The 19,061-nt window shown below is 44.3% G+C and overlaps 1 protein-coding gene across 2 annotated transcripts in view; it reads left to right on the top strand.

Annotated features, from left to right (window-relative positions):
* Positions 1–708: 708 nt before the first annotated feature.
* ches1 (checkpoint suppressor 1) overlaps positions 709–19,061 on the top strand; it is a 57,676-nt gene continuing 39,323 nt past the window's right edge. For both annotated transcript variants that reach the window (XM_030722209.1, XM_030722208.1), the window contains exon 1: positions 709–1,109. The gene's annotated coding sequence lies outside the window, so the exon portion shown is untranslated. The remainder of the gene's footprint in view (positions 1,110–19,061) is intronic.

Genomic DNA, 19,061 nt, shown 5'->3' with positions numbered 1-19,061 from the left:
ACTCCCTGCATCTGCCTCTCTGCCCTGCTGTTGCCATAGCGACCACTTGGGTACAGACTCAAAACAACTTACTGGCTTTAAAAAATATATAAATAAATCCATATTTTACCTTTGGACGTCATCTGGGCTAAATGAACCTTTCAGGTTGGTTGAATAGGCTCTTTATGTTCTACTATATATACAGGCTATAACAGAGGTTACTTTTTCTTATTTTCTAATTTTTACAGAATATCTGTGCTTCAAGTTTCCTACAGCAAGTACACTAATATATATATATATATATATATATATATATATATATATATATATATATATATATATATATATATATATATATATATATATATATATATATATATAGGTGTGTGTGTTTGTGTATGTGTGTGTGTGTGTGTATTTATGCTTTTTCTTTCTTAAAATCAAACAAACACTTTCTACTTTTCATATTACATGTTATTGTAATTACATATTTATATTGTATGGATGAATGAATCGTCTTGTTAAAACTATAGACGATCTTTGGCTACGTCTTCCGTACACAATGGCATTCTTTCAGTGAACGGGAATCTCTCTAGGACCCAGGGCGGGCGCCGGGGGAAGTCCTGTGCTTGTGCGCGTGTCTGCGTTTGCTGCTGCTGGCGGGGCAACGCAGGCAGAGCACGGGAACACACACGTCCACGCGCGCGCACACATACACAAACTCGCGCATACACACGCTCATCGAGCTCTTCTCCGACAGAGGAGAGAAAGAGGGAGAGAGAGCGCGCAGAGAGGGATAAACAGAGGGAGAGAGAGACTATAGGAACGCAGCAGCGGCTTGTGTGTGTGCGTGTGTGTGTGTGTGTGTAAGTACGCTCGCTCGGCGGTTAGAAACGACTGGCGGGGCGGATATGGAGGGGCTCGGGAAAAAACGCTGGGAACTGACCGAGTACCGAAACGAAGAGTGAAAGAGAGAGGAGAAGAAGGAGAAGAAGGATTGACGGATAGCACGGTAGGAAGGACGGAAGGCAAGGAAGGAAGGAGGAGAGGAGGAGAGAGAGAGAGAAGTCTGACAGAGCAGAGGAAGAGTGCGAAGAAGGGGCTCGTCTGGAACACAGAAGGATCCTAAGGTGACTTTATCGGGCTTTCGGGGCTGTATGCAGGTCTGGCAGAGCCGTGCGTGTGATGATGACATGTGCAGCATGGCCCTGCACTTAAAGGGAAGTGGTGTGGAGGTGCCTGTGCATGTGTGTGTCTGTCACTGTAAGTGTGCCTATATATACAGGGGTGTGTGTGTGTGTGTGTGTGTGTGTGTGTGTGTGTGTGTGTGTGTGGGGTGCGGGGGGGGCGGGGGGGGGGGGGGGGGGGGGGGGGGGGTTATAAAGGTTGTTTTCCACAAGCTAAAAAAGGGGTCCAAAGTGTGCTGAAGTGACCGCTGTAAACTGGAGTGAAGGGATCAAAAGGAGTGGATACTTTTTAGGGGACCAGCGTGGTCCCATTCCAACACAAACACACTTTTTTTTTAGGCTACTTTCATCTGAAGGAGAGAAAAAGAGGGGTATAACACTCTCTTTAAGTCAAGTCAATTTTCCTCTTTCACTGTGTGTGTGTGTGTGTGTGTGTGTGTGTGTGTGTGTGTGTGTGTGCGTGTGTTTGTGTGTGTGTGTGTGTGTGTGCACGCTCAGGAGTTTGGAGTGCAGCAGGTAACACATAGCTTGGCAGTGGCAAAAACAGCACTGAATGAATTCTCTCTTTTGCTAAGCTTGAAGGAGGCTAGATAAGTAGTAACAGCTTCTAAAATGTGTGTGTCTGAGAGAGGGAGAGCAAGAGTGAGAGAGAGAAAAGTATGTGTGTGAGTGTGTGTGTGCCATAGACGGCAAACAGGTTGACGGAGGCAGATCTGATCAGACGCACAGCAACAGAGGAGAGAGCATGGCACAGGCTGAGCAGCAGCACATTGGATTACACACACACGAATACACACACACACACACACACAAGCTCTGTGGCCAGGAGCACAGCTGGGAGAAGTGTGTGTTTGTGCGTGTGTGTGTGTGTGCCTGAGAGCCTTTCACTTAATGCATGCATCTGCCTTTTGCACATGCAGGACTGTTTGCTTTTGCATTATCTCATGCCACTGTGTGTGTGTGTGTGTGTGTGTGTGTGTGTGTGTGTGTGTGTGTGTGTGTGTGTGTGTGTATTTCTGAATCTGTGTAAATATGTATGTGAAGGGAACGAGGGTTTTGTCATCTCTTTCAGACAGACGGCGTGTGCGTCTACCTCATCCCCCCCACCCCCCACCCCCCCTCCTGGTCTGGAGACAGGAGGTGGAGGAGGTTTGGGGAGGGGAGGAGATCAGATGACCAAGAATGAGGCAGATGAGAAGATTAATCCAGTAGCGAGAGATGAGACAGAGACAGAGGGGAAGGAGAGGATGATGGAGATTTTAGGACAGGAGGAGGAGGAGGAGGAGGTGGAGAAATGGAAAGAAAGCAGAGAGGATGGAGTGAAGGAGACAGGGGGGGCTGACACGCTCTCTCCAGGAGTGCTCTGAGTGCTTCTCATTCATAATTCACCTCCATGGCAAACGTTCATTCACATATTGACCCCCCATGGCTGAGCTCAATGGAGTTCTCGCCCCTCCACCTCTCGCTGTCTCTCAATGGACACCCCTGTGGTGCGACGTTCAGTTAGCTCGCTTCTTTTTCACTTTGGAGACAGTTGAGGCTCTCAGACAAAGCTCACCCCGTTTTTGTCTGTTATGGCTGTTTTGACGCCCTTAGTTTTTCCTCCTGGAAGCTCTGATGGGAGATTGAACTGCGTAAATTGAATATTGAATTCAGACTCCACCCCAGACACAGATAATTGGTATGGATGGATCAGTGGGTTGGTGCTCTCAGCACAACTGTTGTTCGTCTGATTCCCTCAGCACAGCTAAAACAGTCCATAATGGATCTATAATTCATGTGTGAATGAATTGAAAAGTATGCAGTTTGAATACAGTTTTATTGGATGTCAGCTCATGATTTATTCAACATAAACACTCAAAAATGGCCGTTTTAATATTTCTCATTGTACTATTCAGGCCTGGAGCTACACAATAACCCGCTGCTGTGCTCTGGTCAGCTGGGGCTTTGAGCCATACGGCGGTGTGTCTAAAATGCACCGTCAGAACAAAGTATACAGCAGGGGCTACGCCACATTTAGTTCTAAAAGGTAAACACTACAGAGTGCACCTTATCAGCAAAAGTGATAAAAAAAAAAAAATCCTGACTTCATAAGTTTTATAGGTGAAAAGAGGACACAGTGCAAAGGTAAACTGGCCAAAATAAATAAAAATTTAGGGCACTGTGTCGTATTATAGTCAAATCAGCTGTTGTGTGAAGATTCAGCCTGTATTTGTACGGAGAGTAAGGCGGTGCTTAGTAGATCAGTGCACTGCTACTTCCGTTGTCAAGGGTTTGATTCCCACCGGCTCAAACTAAATAAGGTTACACTAATTAAATTTATTGCTACCCAACGCCCCAGTCCTCAAGCATAATAATATCGCTGCACCTCAAGAGAGAATTGTGTCTCTCTGAATTGTCCAGTCTGCCATCTGTACAGCTTTTGGTTAGCGGCAACAACTGCACTTCTTCTAATGGCCACTTGAGGCTGGCTCCTAAAGTGGGCCAGCCCCCATAGACACCAGTGTTCAAATACCCAGAGCTTAACAGCATTAAAAAGCATGTTTACAGCCTGGTTAAAAGTAATTTTGGTCTCTATAGTTAATTTCCCTCTTCACATATACTGAACAGAGGGTTGCCTGTTTAAATTTTATTAAGGCTTAAAGTTATCAATTATTATAGGCATGGGTGCAGTGTGCGACAGATGGGTGCCATGACAGGCAAGTGTAGCTGGTAGCCATTTGCTAGGCTTCACTTCAGCTAGTATGAGTCACCAAACTGGAACTGTGAAGTCAATATGGGTTCCGGTTATTTTTGCCAACAGAAATTCCAAGAAGTCTGTTTTCCAGTTTTGCTGAGTGGAACTCTAATATTTTATTTGTATGTTATAAATGCACCTGTGCAGTTTGTGGATGCATCTTGCTACCCAAGATGGCAGCAGCAAAAATGGCAAACCTGAGCCTTCAAAACTGCAGCCCACAATCTAACTGGTGACATAATGTCAAAACTGTTAATTCACTTTCTCTTAATAATTTTATAAATCTCTAACATGCTCCTTTAAGAATGGTTGTTCCTTTTCTGCCACTTATTTCCACTCAGACTTGAAAAGAGCTGTTGTTTAATTATCTGCTGTAAACATAGACTGTATGTAAAAGATGGACGTAGTTTTAAAATCTGAAAAATGTGTAGAAGTCTGTGGGAAAACGGCCTTCAGCTCCCTTTCCCTGTGACCTCATTAAACCTTTTCTCGATGTGTTTGTGGGTTCAGTAACTGCATTTAAGTCTTAAAAAGCACAAAGCAAATTGTGAACGTGATTGTCCCCAGTAGAGTCAAAAGCTGGATAAAGGAGGGTGCGGTGAGTTATCCGGTGAGTGTTCAGTATCCCTCGGTTTCATGGTCAGATCTACCTGTGCTCAGATGGTGACCGCAAAAATGCTTAGCTTGAGGTTCACAGTAGGACTTTGCTAACCAGTGGGTGATGTCACAGTTTCTGTGTCTATCTTTGATATACAGTCTATGGTTGCAATCAGTACTCCACCATGAGCCTCCAAAATACTTTTACTTAACCATCACAAAGTGGCTCCAAAAACAATTTAACTTCTTATTAAGGAGGTTTTAAGCACCCAACAGTGCCCTCATTTCCAGCGTTGCTCCAGCTGACTTCAGACCTTTAAAAACTCAGTTAGCAACTCCTACTTTGAAAACACTGATGGCGAGCCGGGAGAAAATTTTAGCATGAGCCATTAAGCAAAAGCATCTTTAATGCCAGTGCCTTACTGGTAAGTGCGCCAACTGTGATGTGAAGTGTCTTTTGATTCTCTCCTGAATAAAGCATCTTCAGTTGGCAAACATGCACAACAACAAATTAAATATATGACTTTTAGATATATGGCGCCTTTTTATCACAAGAAACAACATGTGGATTTGAACGGGAGTGTTTTTTTTTTTTATATGTTTGCTTTTCATTCGCTGTATTTCAGACACAGGACTTATTTATTAGTTAATGACTGAGCATGCTGTGATTGATTAGGGCTGATGAACTTTGCCTTTCATGTGCAGGTTCATGTGTTAATACAACCGGAGTGTTAAAAGAAGGGTTGTAAATTGCAGTGGAAATGCAGCCGGCCAAAGTGGCCAAGATGGCTTAGAAGACTAATGCTCTTCTGTATCCCCCAGGTTATAATTGTCTTCAATAGGCCTCCTGCTGATTTGAAATGGACTCATTGTCCACAGTGCTGGGCACCTCTGCTCAATTAGCCCCTCTCTCCTTAGTCCTGCTGAGCCAGTGCCGCTCGCATCCTTACATAGTGCTCGCACATAAACACACACTGACACATGCAGACGGGCTCGCGCGCACACACACGCACACCATCGTGCATTAAAAGACGTCAGCGGGTGTAAAAATAGAGCTTATAAATGGGGGAAAAAGTGTTTTATGTTTACAAGGGGTGATGTCATGTTTGGTGTAGATCCATAGCTGACGAATGGGAGGGCAGCTGTGGCGAGTATCAGTCTGTTCAGCTTTGGCTCGACTATCTGGTGATTTAAAAAAACATTTTTTTTTTGGTGTTTTTAAGGACTTGCAGTTTGCGTGTGTGCGTCGCTGTCTACTTGTTTGTGCGTTTTCAGCAGTAGAGGCATGCACACGGTGACGCTGCTCTGGTTGCCAAGCAACACAGGAACGTGGGTGGAAGGATTTCCTGTCCTTAGGAAGCTTTGTTTATGAGTGAGGGGGGGCAAGTGTGTGTGTGTGTGTGTGTGTGTGTGTGTGTGTGTGTGTGTGTGTGTTTGTGTATATGCATGCATGTGTGTGTGTGTAGATTTCAGCAGTACGCTTGAGTGCCTGTGCGTTTTTAATGCACTCTTTGCCTCAAGTAAAAGTGCTACATAAAAGTCATCTAGGACACACATGCACTCACACACACACACACACACACTTACACAGAGAAAAGGCAAAAAAGGCCCTTTCTAGTCTGAGTTGGATTTGCGTTGCATAACTCTTCTAGCCGGGGCTGTTTGCGGCACTCTGTCTCCTTCTCTTCTACCCCAACACTCTCGATATGTCACAGCCGCCACGCTCACGCCAAGCTGCCTCCCGCTGATGATGTCATCAGCATGCCTCATTTTATGTCTCCTCTCGCACATGAGATTGCAATTATGTGCCCTTCATGCAATTACAACCCCCCCCCCCCCCCCCCCCCCCCCCCCAAAAAAAAAGAACCCCGCACACAGCATGCCTGTCCTGCAGGCGTTGGACCCCATGATTACGTAATTGACATTGACTGAATAGGATGACGTCAGCTTGGCTCTCTCTGACTCTCCTCCCCTCTCTCTGGCTAGTTACAGTGATGTCATAAATGGATGCAGCCATACACGGTGTGTGTGTGTGTGTGTGTGTGTGTGTGTGTGTGTGTGTGTGTGTGTGTGTGTGTGTATGTGTGTGTGTTGGCGTGTGTGTGTGTGTGTGTTGGCATGTGTAAGCATGTGTGAAGACAAAAATGACCTCAGGAACTATCTCATTTATATAATGACATTACTCCTCCCCCTTTTCTTTTCCCTTAAAGTGAAAATACTTTTGGTGTTGTATGCATCGTTCATAGACACACACACACACACACACACACACACACAGTTAGAGCTTGTTACAGCCCCCTGAGAGAGGCTTCTGTTTGAAATGGATACCCTAGTGTCTCGCAACGGGTAACTCCATCACCTCGCTGCCCTCCGTCTGCGACTGTCTGACCTTTGTTGATTCTCATCCTGAGATTCGCCAGCGATCGCAGGCAGGCAGTGAATGAAAGGAAAAAGAGATGGTGCTGGGTCGTCTCCACGGATACTGTACTCGCCAGTTCTTATTTTAGCAAAAGAAAACACAGCGTCACGGAGAAAGAGTGATTCTTTTTTTTTTGTTTGTAAGAAGTTGGCCTTCTTCAGTGCTCCACAGAAATATCTGTTTTTAGCTCTCCGTTTAAGCTACGGGGTTTTTAAGCACAGAGGAAGACTGCTCTATTTGCGTCTCGGGTTGAATAGGCCGCCTGTTGTGTTCTCCAAGTGTTGTGGTTGATGCTCTGAACATCAGCCATCTAAAACTGGATGGGAGGACTGGGAGCTTTTAACGGACCCGAATACACACAGACGCGCGCTCAAACACACTTTGTCTTTCTGCTGTCCTCTGATAGTTTTTTTCTCCCTCTAACCTCAAACCCCAAACCGTGGGGAAATCACACCGCACGGTGGCTTAAAAGTTTATGAACCGGGAAGCAAAACACACACACAAGAATGCTTTAAGTAGACACACTCGTACACACTCGTACACACACAAACACACGCACGCACAGAAAAACAAAATATGCAGATTTTCCCTAATAAACTGATTAGTATTAGCTCAGCCCTGCGATGGCCAAACCACAAACAGAGTACTGTACATAACCCCACAACAGCTTAACACTGAACAGGACTGTTTGATACCACTGCGCAAATATACACACAAGCAAGAAAAATACACACAAACTTGAAACTTATATACACATACAGACACATACACACACACATACACACACACGTCAAATTAGACCATAACAGCACAAACACATCATAAACGCTGTCCCGGTGATGTCCGCTTCAGCTAGTAACGGTTTGACATAGATACACAACCAAACTGATTATATACACATGCGCACGCTCACCCCACACCCCCCAGGAGTCTTAGGGCCTTAGTCAGCGTCTGTGTGTCCGTGCGTGGGCCTGTTCCCTGGCAGGGTGAGGGGAAAAAATACCTTCCCATATGATGTAAACACTAAAGTCCCTGTTTGTGTGTGTGTGTGTGTGTGTGTGTGTGTGTGTGTGCGCGCGCATGCTTATAAGCCTGTCTTTTTGTGTGTGTGTGTGAGTGTATGCATGTATGTGTGACTGGCATTCTCTGAGATAGGATTCGCTCGCTGTGACAGTTTTCCAAATTATTCCACAACACTGTGCAGTTTCTTTTTAAAGATAAGTTTCTCTGCCATCTCTGCTTTGTTCCACTGCACACAGCGGAAAGGAGAAGGCAAAGACGGAGTAGACAGAGGGGCTGACATGTGACATCACTAACCAAATGAAGGCAGTGAGGTTAAAAAAAAAAAAAGCAGAGGCCACTGCTTTTAACCCGATTCATAAAATTCTCTTTTATTGATTTTGTGATGGCTTTAGTGCAGGCAGCACTTTGTTTTGACTAATGCCAAACAAGAGGACTTCATTATTTCTACTGTTTTATAGGAAATATAATTATTGAGTCTTCAGCAGGTCCCTTGTTTTTTTTGTTTTTTTTTTGGTTTAATATTGCACACTAAGTGTGTGTGTGTGTGTGTACACAGTTAAGAAAATGCCACTGACAATTACTGCTAAAGTTAAACTTTTAGCTAAAACACAGCATATCTTTTGTAGAGTTTTTTTTATTTCAGGGCTGTCAACGAATACTCTGCATATGATAATAAACTCCCATATTGGACTGTGAATATTACTATTCACTTGTGGATAAAAAAAAGTTGCACCGTCTGTCTCACGATCTGACAGAATGCAAAGCTGGGTTTCCACCAGAAAAGCAGTTGGATAAAGACACGGTTAGGGTGGCATTATCCACCATCCATACTGTGCAGGAAAGTCAAACATCAGAGATGTATAGGTGCAGCTCTTGGTGCTTCAGACATGAGGCACAGATTCTGCTGCGAAGACAAAGAGCAGTGATTTAGCTTCCTGTCATTAGTCACCATAGAAGAACAGTTGGATAACACAGTTTGACAGACACCAGCAAGGTGATTCCCTTGCTATTAGAGCTATTAGTTGAAAACTTGGTATATCTCGGCATGGTGTGCAGTGTGTCCTTAAAAAGATTTGAGGAAACTGGGCAAAAGAAGTAGTGGCACAGCAGATAAACAGTATCTAAAAGTCATGTCCTAAAGAAATAGGAAAAAGAGACGAGATGCCTCTGGTACTTGAGCTGATCCATCTATTGTTCACTGAAGCCTCATCAGAAATGGTCTTACTGTCAAGAAGCCATTCTTAAGGAAGGGAAACAGGAAGAAAAGGCTGAGAGATGCCAAATTACACACGAATTGGACTGAAAATCAGTGGCAACAGGTCTGATGGAGTGATGAATCCAAATTTGACATTTTTGGTTAAAATTGTTGTCAGTATGGAGGAGGTGAGGAGAGGTAACGCAGTGAGTGTCTGCAGCCATCTGTAAAACATCCCGGAGGCTCTGTATGGTTTAGGGCTGCATTTCAGCCAGTGGTGTTGGAGATCTTGTCGAAATTGATGGAATTATGAATGCACAAAATTACAGTCAGGTTTTGATCCACCATGAAATACCATCTGGAAGGCATCTGATTGGCAGCGGCTTCATTTTTCAGCATGACAGTGATCCCAAACACACTGCCAGTGCAGTAAAAGCATACCTGGATAGAAAAACACCATTAGTCGTATGTACTGGCCACCCGAGAGCTCACCAAATCAGAAGCACAAACATGTAGATGGACCATATTACTTGCCAGATAATTCCAATAAAAAATGTTCAAAGAGTCTGATTCATTGACTAGAGCTGGTAGTGAGGTCTAGCAGACACTAATCAGCTACCTGTGCTGGCACACCTGTCAAGCAAGGTATCCAAATGGTTGAATTTGTAAAAAAAAAAAAGATTATACCAGGCTGTAAACCCAAGCTTATGGGAAATGACTCGGTTTTGGAACCAGCCTCAGGTCGTCCCTAAACTTCAGTTTTTGGCTCTACTGCATTGGCTGCATTTTTGAGTCAGGGATGTAATGTGCTTAACACAACAGCAGATTATAAAAGCTGCACTAGCTTATTGACAGCTCCAAAGCTCCGCTTAAAGGGCTACACAGCAGGGTTAAGTGACTTTAAAGGTAATGTCAAACGAAAAAGTAATCTGTTACTTTGCAGTGTTACATGCTGAGAAAAGTAACGGAGAATTCTGCACTTAGCTTACACATGTCAGTTAGATTGTCCAGAGGACCATGTAACCTACTGTATATTTACCTCTGGCTGTGCTGACCTTGTTGCATAGCGAGTTGATATTGGTAGCTTCTCTTCCAGCACCCAACCAGCATCAAGCTTCCTAATGTCCCTCTCGGTGATAGCTTTAGCTGGGCTGAAAGCCTCTCAGCTGTTCAGAAGCTGCTACACTGAGGTCTTTCTCCTCCTCACCGCCAGTGTTGTGGAGCTGCTGTGTTTGGCTTACAGGTGTCACTGCTCAAGTCTGAAACACAGCTCTTCATAGCACAAAATAATACAAACTGCTTAGCAGCGTGCTGCTAATGATGTACCCCCAATACAGTACACCAATCACCTAGACAAAGGCATATATTTCCTTGCATGGAAAACACTCATGTTTGCTTTTTAACCCTCAGCTTGCATTGGTGGCTTCTTGTTGTAAAACCTACAGCAAGACAATCGTGATGACATCATTAGTGGTTATTTTTTTGTTTTTTCACAGATGGCATCCTAAAGTTGCTCTCTCTGAATGAGCACACCATGTTTGCTAGCTGCTACCCCGGGGCAGCTTGTCATTGAAGTTTCAGCGAACTATACAAATCTGTTGAATTTTCTATTTAGGTGTATTCCCAGCTAAAAATTCAGCCCCTGCAGAAGCCCAGACTTCTAATCCAGCTTGCTGTTTCTGATTTGAAGAATCACTGTGCACAAAGAGAACGAGGCAGAGAGGACAGGAGCCTCGCTCCTGTGATAACCTATAAAGAATTCAGCACACAGATGGGCTGAGCTACCTGCAGTCCTGGTGAAACACACTTTTTTTTTTTTTTTAAAGTTGCAGTCAAAGTCACTTTCCTCTCACTGTACCCGTGTTAGTGTTTGGTAACTGCTTGCAGGGACGGAAGTCGTGGAAACAAAGGGAATCATAACTTAATGCTCGTTTTCAGGAAAGTGACTCGATGTGTCAGGAGAGGTGTCATTTGAACTAGAACAGCAACAGTAGGAAAAACAGTTAAACCACTGCTGTTTGTGTTCCTCTTCTACCAACAGTAGCTGCAGACTTAACAAGCTGGTGTTCTGCTAACTTTACACTTCACCGTGAAGTGCTTACAATGGTGCAAAGATTTATTATGGTCTGTTATGAGACACCGGCACATTCAACGCATTTCTTCTCAAACGCTGAGAGAGCGCCAGGTGCAAAACAATCATCATCTGTCATCGTATTCATTATAACCACATTCAGATGTGGTCAGGGGCACGCGGGGTGGGGGTGGAGGGGAGGGGAGGAGGGCATCTCGTTGGAAATTATATGTGCCGTGAGTTTGTTGCTAGGCAACTTTGTCACAATACCCCTGTGACCTTCCGACCCTGCCAAGCCTGGTGTTACTGTCCCCGTCTCACACTTGCATGTGTGTGTGCGTATGTGTGTGTTATCTGAGACGATGGTGAGACTGCCGCATAGCAACTGAGAACAGCTGTGATTTCACTGTGGTTCAGATACTGTGTGTGTGAGTGTGTGTGTGTGTGTGTGTGTGTGTGTGTGTGTGTGTGTGTGTGTGTGTGTGTGCGTGCATGCGTGCAGATTTGTTGTGCATTCGCAAGAAGCTGCCGTCACTGTTCATCTATGCACACACCCACAACAGCATAATATGGCACGCTGTCACTTCCACAGCGTGATAACGGCAGAGACTCAATCAGCCAAAATGCCCCCCAACACACACATGCAGAGATACACACACACACACACACACACACACACACACACACACACACACACACACACACACACACACACACACTCAACCCTGTTGTCAAATCGTAGCCGAAAATAGAGAGCGGAGGGAGCGATGGAGCAGTCATTTCCCTGAAGATCCATTCATGTAAAATACTGTTATTCAAACCTCCCTCCCCCTGATTCAATAGTCTTATTCATCTCTCTCTTGACTGTAACACCAAACAGGCCTTGTCTTCTGCTTCCCAGCATCAGCCTCTGCGCCTGTGCACACACGAGCGGGTGCCTGTGTGTCGTTCCCAGCTCTTCTCCATAAGAGGAATGTCCTTGGCCTGTCCGACCTGCATTGCTCCCACTGAGCCCTCCGTCAAACACCTAAGGCGGGCTCTCCCGTGCTGCTTGAGCCAATCAGGTACCCTGGCGGTTAATGACATCAGTTTAGCGGAGGATCTTTAGGACTGGCCCCTCGAGGTGATTCGTCGGGGAGCGAGTGCTCTTATTGTTATGATGATTAAGTGTTATATGAAGGGCTATCAGAGGAGAGCCCCTTAATGAAAGTGGAGCGCAGAGAGCAGAGGCAGCAGCAGTGGCGGCAGGATTGGTAGCGCTGTAGAGAGAGAGACAGAATAAGAAAGAATTGAGCTAGAAATAGAGTGTCACTGGAGGGAGAGAGGTGGGCACAAAAAGGAGAGTTTTAAGGTACAAGAAGAAGAGATATTATGAGAGAAAGCAAGAGAGCAAGAGGAAAGGTTGGGCTGAATATTTAACAGCTGTGTCCAGACTTGCTGACTCCGGGTGTTCATGCTCTGAATGTACCATGAGAGGTAGACAGCGTGCACAGGAAACCGCTGTAAAAGAGCAAAAAAATGGGGGGAATAAGGAGAGAAAGAGAGATCTAGTGCATGTATGTGTAAATGCATCCAAATAGGCATGGTTTTGCCTTCTTGTAATTTGTATTCATGTGTGGATCCTTTGCAGGCATGCAAGCATGCGTGTGTGCGAGTGTGAACACTGGAGATTCCCTCGCTGTTTGGTGAAAGAGTGGAACGCCCTGCCTCAGAGGAAAATTCCATCCCACACTGTTGTAAATCATCAGGCTGGGATGTCCAACGTATTCTGTCATTTTCTAAATATGCACTTGTCGTTCACTTTTTTTTGTTGTTGTTGTTGTTGTATCCATTTTCCTTCGGCCTCTCTCTGCGTTTTCACTCAGCGTTTTACTACATCTCCCAGAAAGCCTCTTGACTCTCCAACTCCTCGCTCTTTTCGCCACGCAAGAATGTGCCTGAAACTTGTTGATTTTTATCTGCTGGAGTCAGATGTCTGTATAGAGTTGTATCAGGATTTAGTACATTTAGTTGCCTGCTGTGGCTGCTGCGCTGGTTAAAGAAAAATCAGTACAAATTGAAGTACTTTGTAAAAACTGAGACCAACACCCTATATCTTGTTATCTTGGTATTTTTCTGTGTCTTTGTAGCCTCAGTCGAACGACATTAATAGGAAGTCATGTTAAAGTGGACTATGCTCGGCTCCAGCTCCATATTTTTGTTCTTGGAGTCTACTTGAGTAGCCTTGCACTGATTTACAATTTAGAGCAATCCTTTTTTATCTCATAATATTTATGTCATTTTTGAGACACCTCCTGTGCTAACACCAGAGCTATGTGACTGAGATGGCCATATTAGGGATAACAGATATATCATATGGAGCCAAGAGTGGAAAAAGCTGCCTAAAACAGAGCATTTAGAGCAGTCTGTGTTTAGCATAGAGTTTACTTTAGAGTTTAGTAGAGTTTACTAATTTGCTGTTTTTCTTGATTATGTTTTCAAGTTTGAGGTGAGGCTGAAACACAGTATTTCTGAAGCATTTGAATGCTTTCAGGTAGTGATCCTTAATGAATACATTTGCTTCATGTAGAGCGTAGACACATGACCTGTGGTTAACATAAGGTCGTCAGCACGTTGTCAGAGGTCTGAGCTGCATTTACCACACTTAATGCTAAGCCCATCCTGTCAATCAGGTGCAATCAGTATGCATACCAGATCACTGACAAAGTAAAATTCTAACATATTGATGATGAGGTGCAAAATGTGACTGGTGCACAGTGATTAATGTAGCACTGCTGCTGTGCTGAATGACTCGAGTTGGCTCAGAGCTGTTTTACTGATGGTCTTAGGCCATATTTAAATGGGGATATGAGGGTGCAAATAGAGACGTTAGAGCGTTAGTTCATGCAGGCCACAAAGTCAGACTCCTCCACAAACCAGGGAGATCAGCTGATCTCAGTGCCAGCCCACATCAGTTGATGTACATACCCAATTGGCAAATCTCATATAAAGTGAACTATTCAGGCTGCTTTAGCCTGCCCACAGTTGCCCACCTGCAACTCAGGTATTCAGTATCATGCAGTATTTATTGTCATAGATGCTCTGTTCTGTGCCGAGGTCTTGGTGCTGCTCTCCCCTCCTCCAGCTTTCCACGTTTGCACTTGGAAGACCAGGGAGGGTCGGAGACCAGAGACATGTAGCCAAATATATATGACTGCAATCTTCTTTTGAGTGAAGTGAATGTTAATTTACAGCACGAGCAGCTATTTTTATGGTGAGGGATAAAGTCATGCACGATTCTGTAAAATCCTCTCATATAGCGCAAACGTATGTAAAAGTTTTAGATTTGATGAGCCATCAAAGTCACGGAAATACTCCTCCTGGATCGTGTTACCACATCTCTGCAGTTCCCGTGCACAACCGCGCTGTCCCTTGAGCCTGCTTGAGTGCTATCCTGCCTCTGAGTGGGTACCCAAGTTGTCTTTAGGGTTAACATTAGGGCATGTCTTTAACTGAGTGTGCATCCAGCAGATGGACCCTTCCCAGTTTATTCAACGAGCTCTGCTATCACTGGCGTTGGCACTGGACAGGTGGAAAGTTCCGACTTGGGTTGATGAACTGAAAGTATAAAAGAGAACGCTTGAAATACCACCTGACGTGATAGAGAGAAAGTAAGGACTCACAGTTGTTGCACTGGGGCTTGTGTGAAGCTAAATCAGTTGATGCTGAGGAGGAAGAGGGCAGGTAAGGCATACGGTTTCCCTTACTTTCCTCTAGAAATCTCAGACCAACATTAAGGCTTCATCACATATTTTGCACTGGCAGAGAGAATGCCAGCACCCCTCCCTTCCCTCCCTTCTTCTCCCACACATCACCCCTGGCTAAAGGAATGTAGCAGAAAACGAGGGACTCGAGATAGAAGATCAGAGGCCTTAATATGAACCACATTGTGTGTTGTTCTCCTATTTCCCATCTCCTGTGTTCTCCGCATCAGGAGTGAAACAGCCTTTGATGAATATCTACAAAGAGATTTGAGACTCATAAAGAGCGGCAATTTAACCAGGTATGTTATCTTAAGCCTGGTAATTTGGGAATTCAATTCACTCATCGGGGGAGCCTGTGGTGTTTATCGGGCTGACTCGCATCAGCTCTGTACATTGAAATAAAGGATCTGGGGGCTATCCAGTCAATAAGTGACCGCATCTTAAAACTGAGGTTATCGCATCTCTTATCCCGCTCCCTGTTCTCCACAATCCCTCTCTCCATCTGCAGCTTTGCTTGTATGTGAGAGCGTACAGTAACCATGGATCAGGACCTGCCTTTCCCCTAAGTTACACATCTAATCACGGCAGCATCATCCCTCATCCCTAATTCTGTTGGCAGGGCCTGTCAAACAGCATACGCTGAAAGACGAGGTGACTTTGAGATGCTGCTAATGACCCTAGGATGTATCTCCCCTCTGTCTTTTACTCCCACTCTCTCTTTCTTTCTTGTCCACTCCTGTCATTATTACTTGCGGTCATGCTCATTCTTTTTCACCGCCTTTCTCTGGATCTGCAGATTAGAAAATACAACCTAGAGCGGGCTGAGTGGAAACAGAGTCATACTTTTTTTTATTTTATTATTTTGTAAGTGGAAACACTGTGGAGCAAAGTCTTTAAGGGTCAACGCAAAGACGAACTTCTGCTCAAATGTTATTCCACCTTTGTTTAAAGTGGGCAGCCTTGCAGATTAAAAACCTCCTCCATCGCAAGAGGCCAAGCAAGACTCAGCATCTGCACAAACATTAAAGCCTCAGACAGAAAAACACAACAGCAAAAAAAACCCCAAAACAATCATAGCTGAGCACTGACTACTTTATAAGCACTCCAGTAGACAACACTTCATCGTCAAACCAGCAGGCTCATTGCCAAATCTATTTAAATCTTGACTGAATAAAGCAAAGGCAACTCCTTATTTTGTCTGCTGCAAGAACCTTCATTAACCGCGTAAACCCAGCAAGTGAGCATTGGATAATTTTGCAGCCTGTTCCTTGAAGAGGGAGATGAGTACACACAGGCACTTGTGCCTAATTTGGGTTTGACCACAGAGACGGGTAACAAAAACAAACTGTGGGACGGCAGAAAGAGGTTTTTTTTTTTTTTTAACAACTTTTTGTTTTAGAGATGTAAGAAAATAGTTCACTGCTATGTCCAGAGGATTCCCAGATGATTGTTAAAAAAAGAAAATGTAGGTGGATAGGGTGAAGCAGGGATAGGGACACTGATGAGCAACAGAAAAGCAGTCAGGAATATGGCTACATTAGTACAGCGGCAACAACGGTATGTGGATACAAAACAACGTAAACTAGTGTTTGCGTTACAGTGAAAACCATTTCTCTGTCAGCAAAAAGAAAAAAAAAAACACATGACCCAAATTCAGCTTTTATCCTTTCAAAACCACTCGCTCCATTGCACAAGTTTTTCCTACTTCCCAAAATAGCATTTTTTTTTCCTTTCCATTGAGCTTAACTGACTGCAAAATCAAGCTGCAAAGGTTGCAAATTTGCTAAAATAGATTAGATAGATTTGCAAAGCAGTACATTAACCATTTTGCTGAGGTGAAAGCTTGAGATGTTTCACACATGCACTGCAGCCCTGAACCTTTATAGACAATACCTGATATATGCAAATGTCCAACACAACATTAGATGTTCTTTAACCTATCCGTGCATCCTGCTTGCTCTACCCCACCAGCACCCGGTCCAAAACCAAACATAGCACAACTTAATGGGACCCCTGGATCTTCTGTTGTGCACTACTTGTAAGAAAGGGCAACTTTTGGAAGTGTTCCCATCTTATTCTCCCAGCATTTCCTCGTGTTTGTGTTAAAATAGCTGTGTTTTATTCTTAGTTATTTGAATTCCACCAGGTTAACACATCACTCCAACCCTTCATCGCAGGAACTTTCCAAAGGGACCTTTGGAGGAACCCGTTGCCTTCCTATTGCAGGATTTAAAATAGGAGCCGGGGAAATTATTTTACCCCCCTGATCTCAGGGGGTAGTAATCTCCTAAGGTTCAGGAAATTTGGAGGCGGGACTTGCAGCATTAAGCGTTTCTTATTGGTCACGCTGTTGTAACTTTTTAATTACAATATTAGCACACATTTAAAAAGAGAAGTCAAAATCACTTTATCGTAGCTGGATTTTATTGACGCTGTGAGTTTGGTGCCATCAAAAGCATTAATGTTTTGATACCCCGGTGTGACAAAAATGCAGACGTGGAAAAGATTTGACCTTCTCCTCCTCGGTCATATGAAGCTTTAAGAAATATCCTCTCTGTAGAAATATTTGAATAACCAAGATTAATATCCTTTGAAAATGATCAGCGAATAAATGTACCAGTTGGATAAATCAGTCCTCTGAGTGCCAGAGGATGCCCTATGATGAAAAAAAAAAAGGTTTTTGCGACTCCCATAAAAGCGATCGCTCATAACACTTTTTCTTTTTTGGCCTGTTTGTGAGTTTGTAAACAGCCTGAATTTTGTTTTGTCAGCATTCGGAACACGTTTGGGTTGACATAAGGTATCTTGTGCAGTGTTAAAAACAGCTTGTAGGAGTGGGAGGGAGGAGTGAAGGATGTAAGCAGAGTTGTATCATCAGCAGAAGCCGTGTAAGTATCGTCAGCAAAGGCAGGCCAGAGAGGACTGTATAGGTTACTGACAAACTGCTGCCTCGCTCCCTTGTCCTTCTCTTTCCGCTATTTTTCAAATCCCACTTTCTTCTCTCAACTGGAACATAGTTTTTGCACCCCTGAGCCAAAAGGTGATCTAATAAACTCTTCGATCCTGATCTGCTTTCTTATCTAAAAGACAAGGCAAGTGCGGTTTCTTGATCGCAAACTTCTGTCGCCCGCTTTGAGCCGTTTCGGTTATTGATTCTGATCTAGCGTTCCGGCCAAAGCTGCAGAGCTGGGGAAGCCAAAGAGGGCAAACCTTTGGAACCGGACCGGCTCTTCCAGTGCTTGTTGCCATGGTTTTTTGTTGTCGGGACAAACTGTCGGCCAGTGGCTGAGCGCCTGAGCTGCTGTTTGTTAAAGATAAGTGGAAAAGCCAGAGGGGAGAGAGACAGACAGACACAGAGAGGGAGCCCTGTTTCTTCTTCTTCTTTTTTTTTTCCCTTTTTGACTGCAGGACACCCAACTGAAAAACACTCACTACCTCAAAGCTTCATCCACCCTACTCTCCCCTGAATGTGGGGATCCCGATAGATCACGCTCCCCTCTTTAAACCGTTCACTGAGCCTTTCTCCTTGCGCTTTTGTGACCCACACTCTTCTCTGCCCACTATCAAAGCTGTGTTGGCTGTGCACTGGCCGCTTTGATATGGTATAGTGTTTCTGGCAGTCTCCCTTTCTCTTTCTTTCTCTCTCCCGCGCTCTCTCGTTCTGTCTCTCCTTTCCTACAGTATTATAAAAGAGCACAGAGCGCCAACAGGGACCTGCTCACTGTCAAAATGAAAAGGCGGGGGGGGGGGGGGGCTCAGAGGGAGTGGGGGTGGAGGGACTGGGTGAAGGAGGGAAAGCAAGAGTGGAATGAAAGGTGGAAGCAGTCAGATAGTGTTATCTTTATTACTGTTGTAATTATTATTATTGTTGATGTCGTCTTGGGTTTGATAGCATTTTTATCAAGTCTAACTTTGGGATTAGATCTGGTTATTGTATAAGGATCCTTTTAGGTCAGCTTTCAACATTTGTGTTGCTTTTCTTTTTCTTCAGTTGTAGTAGTTTTAGATTTAAATAAATGTCCTTATTTTACATTAAATCAAAAGTGTGCTAAGCGTGACTCTAGAGCTCTGAGGTATTTAGCGTAGCTTAGCAAAAAGATGGAAGGAAAG

Source organism: Archocentrus centrarchus, chromosome 24 (assembly GCF_007364275.1).
Source record: "Archocentrus centrarchus isolate MPI-CPG fArcCen1 chromosome 24, fArcCen1, whole genome shotgun sequence".
Taxonomy (NCBI): Eukaryota; Metazoa; Chordata; class Actinopteri; order Cichliformes; family Cichlidae; genus Archocentrus; species Archocentrus centrarchus.
Note: the sequence above shows the minus strand (reverse complement) of the source record. Positions and strands in the feature narration are given on the sequence as shown.